Genomic DNA, 7,643 nt, shown 5'->3' with positions numbered 1-7,643 from the left:
AGCCCCAGCCATTCATAAATACACCAGGGGCCACAAAGGGCCACACTGTTCCCCCTCGTCCCAACAAATATGGGTGAGGCTTTGAGCTCTGAGGCCTTTCAAATCCAACACGGCCAGTTGGTTTACGCTGGAAGGAACCGAGCATATTTGCTCATTTTGGATTGATGGAGAGCACATGAACTTTTTCTTTTTTTTTTTTTGAGGTCAGTGTAACAGAAGGCAGGAAGTGAGTTTGGGATGGAGTGATGCACATGATGAGGAAGGGTAGGACGAATATAGGGGAAAATAGTAATAAAGGCTAAATTTTGATGTCTTTTAATCATATCTGTCACTATTTAAAGTTCAAAACACCCCAGTCAACACTTGAGAGGCAAGAACCGGAACAATGTATTTGCACATTTCACTTCAGTAACTACACATTTGCTTTTTAGGGAGTTGCGGGTAATCTTTGTAGGTGTGTTTTCTCACCTCCCACAGCTTTGCAATCAGTTTCACTATTAAACTAAAATATAACAGGTACTGCGATTAAAAATGTGTAAATCGATCTTGAAATTCATGTCTACATTACATGGCAATAACATAAGTTTGACAAGAAAAAACAAACAAACTAATGTTTCATTAAGGATCCAAGATAACACTCATACAACAATAATATCTGTAGTATCGGCTGAGATTCAGAAAAATTTAAGCTCCCCTGTCATATTTGAAACACAGATGCTGACATGAACAGTATTATTATTTAGTCAAAGGTCCAGTGTGTAGGATTTATTGTCATCTAGAAAATAAATACCCCACACTTCACGCAAGGGGAGGATGAGATGAAGCCCAAGGGGAAAGGTGTAAAGCAAGTGTTGAGTTTGTCTTGGATTTGCTGTAAGGGGACCTGCTCCCTCTGTAGATATGAAATGCAACAGTGATTATAGACTACTGAAAACTAATTATGCATATTATATTCCATTTTGTTTGCATGTATATGCGTGGGATCTCTCCAGGTACTCCGGCTTCTTCCTACAGTCCAAAGACACGCACTTAATAGGTTAATTGGTGGCTCTAAATTGCCAGTAGGTGTAAATGTGAGTGTGGATGGTTGTTTGTCTCTATGTGCCCTGCAATGAGCTGGCGACTTGTCCAGGCTGTACCCCACCTCTCGCCCAAAGTCAGCTGGGATAGGCGCCAGCCCCAACGTGACCCTGATGAGAATAAGCTGTTACAGATAACGGATGGATGGATGGATGGATGGATGGATGGATGGATGGGTGGATGGATATTCAATTTCTGTCTTGTTCTGTCAATAGATTCTCCTAAATCTACACAGTGGACCTTTAAGCTGAAAGCTCGATGTCCTTAAAAGTACATTTCTGGACTAGACTAAAATAAATGTTTTATCTTGATGATACTTTTGACCTTTTCACTAATATTACCGGAGTTTATGACATCTGACTGTGAAGCTGTGGCAGCCGAGAAATGTCTTCACTGCCTCTCTGATCAAAGACACCACAGACTCCCTCATGTCCTTGAACCACACAGTGAACTGAGGTCACTCTGAAGCTGCATTTAAACACATTGTTTGTTTTCTTTTTCTACGGTCTGTGAAATAGGTCCACTTTTCAACCCTCCTATTATTCAACATGTAGTCAACATGCAACAGTAATCTAAAGGCAATCTGGGTAACTTAATTTAAAAGGTATATTGGTGTATTGTTGTTTTAAGGCAATTGTACATCACATTTGGAAATATATATAGGATGGATGAGTTGGCATCAACCTGCCAACTCATCCATCCTCCAACTAGCATTTATAAATACACATTATTAAGCCTAAAAGAGTGTTCACATAGTAGCATGGTGCTGTGACCATGTCATGAAACCCCAAGACTGGCTAACACACCCCCTCCCTCCTCCTGACACAGGAGCCATTGTCTTCCAAGGCCTTCTGGGACAGAACAGCTCAGCTCGAGCCTGACACCGCACAACACTGGGAAGTCGATGTGCACAGATAATTGTCTTTTAATCACAACAATCCTCTTTTCTCTGGCCTCGCTCGATTGTTTCTGTGTCTTGTTCGACCTTTTTTCTTGTAACTCTTGTGGCTTTTTAGCAAGTTCGACCAACGCACATCAAGCTTGCGAGTTAAAGCTTTTGTGCTGGATGCGAGGCTGAAACTAAGAATAATGGGTCCCATACACGCAGGGCCTTTTGGGGGAAAACTGCTGATTAAATCTTTTAAAATGATTAAATCTATTAAAACATCTGTGTCTACAACTCAAACACACCTCAAACATGAATTCACTAATGAGTTATCAAGCTCATCGCTGATCACGCTTTTGTTGTAGGATGCACGGTTGCACTTTGTCTCAACACGACACTTTTAACATACATACCACAAAAACAACGTTTTGTTCCAACACGAAATATACACTATGTGTATGTTGTCCTGTCAAGCGACCTCTTGTGGTTGTGCAAATAAAAACTGTTATCAGAGCATGACACTGTTGTTAAGGGGTCACTGTGCTTCACAGAAAGTGCTTTTAAGATGGTCAAACAGTGTTCGGGAACAACCCTTAGACACCTTTATGCCATCATAAATGGAAAGGAGACAATTTCTCTCCCATCTCTCTCCGATGACAGGCTTTTCACCTTGCTTCCGAGTCTGCCTTTAACGTGAGAGAAGGTGCTTATCATCCTGTCTCCCACTGACAGTCAATTTGGTTTTAAACCAAAGTATTATGCTCTTTAATAAGTTGAATAAATGCTCCTACAATTGAAGCTAAGAACATCTTTAAAGGTCCATGGTAAACCAACATGATAGAATCGTTTTGGATGTTTAGACCTCTTCTTAGACCTGTGTGGGTGCGTACAGATCAGGCTTTATTGGCAGCTCCCTCCTCTCTGTAAGATTTGTTGCACCTCTAGACCTCTATCATTCTTATTAGTAGTCCTGTGACAACACATAATGCCAGCATAGCCTTGTCTACCTTCAACCTGAGGTGTTTAATCAAAAATAACAATTTTAAAGTGCTTAAGTGCAAGGCCTTTAAAGCCTTGAAATGAAAAATCTTAAAAAATGCACTGTCAAGGAGCTTAACACAGGGTTGTTCAATTTAAAAGGTTGAGATATATTTCCTTATCTTAACCAAATCAAATTTCAAACACAAAACAACTGGATAAAACCCGTTACTCTTGCAATAGTTGGCAGCAATTCTTGTTGCTCCAGCATCCGCGTAGTGTAAAAACACACATACACGCACATGCTTTTACAGTATTATGGTGTAGACATAGAAGGTGGTGCGAGGGAGAGTGGGCATGTGGGTGGGTGAGGGGGTTGTTAGGATTGTGCTGGACAGAGATGGGTGACAGAACAACACACTGAGAATGGATCCATTGTCGCTCTGTCCACTTTACTGGATAGAAGCAGTGGATGGCTGCCATTTGCAAAATGGCAAGAAATAATTGGTTTTATCGCTCTACCTAAAACATATTACAATTTGGCCAGTTATTATATATTCAGAAATAGATGGACACAAATTACTAACAGCAAGCCTAAAACCTACTTTAGTTTAAAATACAACGTGCATACCACTCAGAAATTTTAAATTATAGGATAAGACTGGTCAGCACTCAACCATTAAACTCACTATCCGAATGAAAATTATATTGTACTTATTTATTATGTTCACCACTACACTTTTCAATGAGGGATTGTCGACACAATCAAGGACTTTATATCCACAGACTTGACAGGCTGCTGTCCCTGTGTTGTCTGGGATTTTTATTCCCAAAGGTGCAACTAATCCAAAATTTGTCCTATTTGGCCTCAGTTCCCATATTGTGCTCCAAATGACATTGTGTGGCTCTCTTTTTATATATATATATTAACATTTTCTCTCCCTATTTTCCATCAAAGCGATTGGGATTATTGACAGTCATTTTTAGAAATGCAACACTCTTCTCCAAACATACCATTATTTGTCTTACAAAGTTGTTGTTTCATTGTTGCCTCATTGGTATTTGTCCAGTGCATGAAGAACAGTGAACTGAAAAGACAGTCACAGCAGACATCTAAAGCACTGTGAGCAATGACAGCCAACATGTCTGTGATGACAAAACATGTTGAACATAATAATTAGGTGATAATTTGTTCTGGCGAGAATGTTATGAAACCCCATATTTGTTTTCTTCTCTCTTCCATCAAATGCATAATGCATGATTATGAAACATAGGAGAAATAGCGCATTATTATTTATATGCATCATTCTCAGCTGGAATCTAATACAATCTAATAATAGTTATAGTATTGAATATGGAGATGCTATAACAATAAAATAATATGCAAAGGAGCTGTTACCAGTTTTGCCAACTATGACTGCAACATTAAACTTGTTTGCATCTCTGTTGCAAAGAAAATATTATTATTATGAGTTATGACCAATACTGTGAACTTTGCACTTTCATTGGACAATATTCTGCACATCCCTCCACAACTCTACATCTCATGTAAACAAAGGTCATATAGTACATACAGTCTCTTTTTATAGTATTTCTATTGTCTTTATAATATATCTTGACATGTCACTTGCTTTCATCCTTATTTATATTTTTCTTTGTACTGCACCAATATACTAAGGCAAATTCCATGTATATGAAAACCTATTTGGCAATAATCCTTATTCTGATTCTCAGAGAGAAGCAAAACCCAGCAGCATGTTCCGGATTTACATATGAGGAAAATCTAAAAGTAATGAAAAATAATTATAGATCAGAGAGTAGCAGAGCTCTTACCTTATCAGCTGATCTGAAGCCAGTGAGGAGCTCAGAGAGTCGTCTTCTCTCCTTCGGCATTTGCTTTCTCTGCTGCTCCCTCCTCCCTCTCTCTCTCTCCGTCAGCAGATTGGGTATTTGGCATACATAACCTGTAATGATGGGGGGGTGGGGTTCATGGTTATTTTTTCACACATTATTTTCATTTAATTTACAGCTTGAGTCTTATTTTTATAGTTTTAGCCATCATTTCTAATGTTATGATAACGCTGTACTCACCAAAGTAATTGCTGAGATCTGGGAATGTGGCAACATCATTACAATGAAGTCCAGCAGGGCAAGAAACACAATCAGTTAGCCAATCAGACAGATTGTAAACAAGCCGGCAGTTCGGACAGATTATCTAAACCACTGTATTGGGAAGTTAAAACTGTGGGTAAGCACACCCAAAGTGTCAATATTAATCTGTCACTGCAAGAAGGAAAAGTGCAGTCAAATTTATTTCTGGAAGTCTTATTATTACCTGTTGGTGGACTCTACTGCCCCCATGTTAAAAGCAGGGGTGGTAAATGAGACATGTAGCACGTCAGATTGCAGTCAGGAGGCTGATGATGCAAATTTTCTACCATAAAATAACAGCTCTAAAATATGATGCTACCAGGTGAATGGTGCCTCTGCCATTCCCACTCTGCATCTATTTATGCACTATGTGACTTTGGGTATGATCACCTACAAGAAGTATGTAACCAACTGTTTCACTTATTTTGATAATGATAGTATAAAACGGAAACGATAAAATGGACGCTGTATCCGTGATGTCACCCACAGTTTCTAAAGAGCTGTTGTGAAGCTCTGGTGGAAGTGTGGCGGCTCTAGCCACTGCCATCTTGGCAGTCCTGGCAGTCTGTTGCCTCCTGGCTAATCCAAAAATGAGTAAAGACATGGAGCATGGGTGGACCTGAGACTGGATGATTGACACCTGGGTGCTCAAACAAAACCAGCTGCAATGACACCCACCTGTCAGTCAAAGCAGCAACACTTTCAATTATCCATAACTTCAAGCATTTTGAACAGGTGAGTTAGATAGAAATTCAGCCTCAGTGCAGCTGTCATGAACGTGGCTTCGCTTTATAGCCATAAAAGTTGCTGCTTGCAGGTAACTCACCTGTTAGAGGCTATATACATAGGAAAGGTCCATCTCTGGGTGATATAAAGTTATAAAAAGCCAGAACATATACAAAAAAGCATTAAACCAAGTGAACTTAATGTTGCTTGCAAGATTTTGTTTCTTCTTCCTTATATCCTGGTTTAATAATCAAAACCACTGATTACAGGTTACATTACATTTGTCAAGCAGTCCTGTTGAAAATAGGCCATAATAACACTGTAAGCAACAGTATGGAGCATGGACCAGTTCATTCTGGGGAATTGCTGAGGTCCCCTTTAAACAAGGTACTGAAACCTAACTGCTCCCAGGGCGGTGCTACATGGCTCTATCCTTTGTGTGTGACTTTGTTTCAGGCCTATATATGTAAAACTTGAGTAAAAAAAAAAAATCCCATTGTGGGATCATCTAAGTTAAGTAATTGAGGTTACGTCATACAACTGAGAAAGAACCTTCACAAACTTCTTCTCTTTATTTTTTCAAGGGGAACTCCATTAATTTTTAAACATTAAGTTTGGACACCACAAATTTGTGAGCGAAACCTAGCAGTGAGAAACTTGTAGTGTGTAGTTGGTAAACAATGCTAGACCCAATGTTTTAAGATCCCGACACAGTATCTCAGCCTCTGTTGCACTAATTTTGATCATTCTTCTTTTAATTTGGCTTGTGTGACTCTCAATTTATGTTAGGGTGCATTATTAAATAACCGGAGTGCCTCTTCAGGATAAAATTTAAGCCACTGGCAAAAGCAGACACTAAAGTGAATCTGTTTTAGTGCTGGCATAAACTGTAGTTTGGTTCAACAAGGGTGTACTTGAGAGTACCAATCTGTTTCCTAAAGCGGGGTCTGGGGACCAATAGGAGTAAGAGTCAGAGGCAGCTCTCTTTTTCACATACCACACCCTGTGGGCTGCAAGGAATCAGTCTAACCTGTTGACCACTAAGTAGTCTTCAGTTATGTGTGTTAAAAGACAATTACACTGTAGTTCACTTCCTGCATTCCCTCACTAGCACTACAAGACTTTTACTCACACTTATTATTTTAAAGTAATGTAGTGTCAAAGATTCACAAAATATATTATAGGCCTGGCACTTTGTTTACTTGTAAACTTGAGTAATTACAACACAAGGTAAATCTAATGTAATCAAGAAAGTTAGCTATTGACAGAGGGTTTCCTTGGGGGTGGAAATACCGAAATCAAATGAGCAAAAAGCAGAAGTGACATGACATTTCCTGCTTGTGCACTTCAGTTATGTGTGCATAGTTGTTTTTTTTGTATAGAACATGAAAAGGTCAAGGAAGCAAACACATTCAACGACTAAAGTTTCCGTTCTGACAAGACAGATTCAACATGACCTCACTTGTGCCACAGTAACAAAACCACTGCCGCAACTGACTCTGTGTGGTAATGGTGACATGATTAGACCCTACTAAAACCCTCTTTATTATCAGAGACACTGGAGTGTTGACTCAAAGCAGACCTCAATGTGAGGAGACAGTTACCACAGAGAAAGACACCTGAACTGGCCAGAAATCAGCACACCAGAGCAGAGGATGGTCTCATTTGAATTCGAATTTGGACTATTGAACAACTTGCCATGAATTTTTGCTAATGCTTTCTTACCTGTGAAGAATTTTTTTTTGTTTTGTTTCAACATGGGCAGATGCTCTACCGACTGAGCTAAACAACACCCCTGTTAAGTAATTTTGAGTAACCTTTT

The sequence above is a fragment of the Larimichthys crocea genome, chromosome XIII, assembly GCF_000972845.2.
Source record: "Larimichthys crocea isolate SSNF chromosome XIII, L_crocea_2.0, whole genome shotgun sequence".
NCBI classification, from domain to species: Eukaryota; Metazoa; Chordata; class Actinopteri; family Sciaenidae; genus Larimichthys; species Larimichthys crocea.
Note: the sequence above shows the minus strand (reverse complement) of the source record.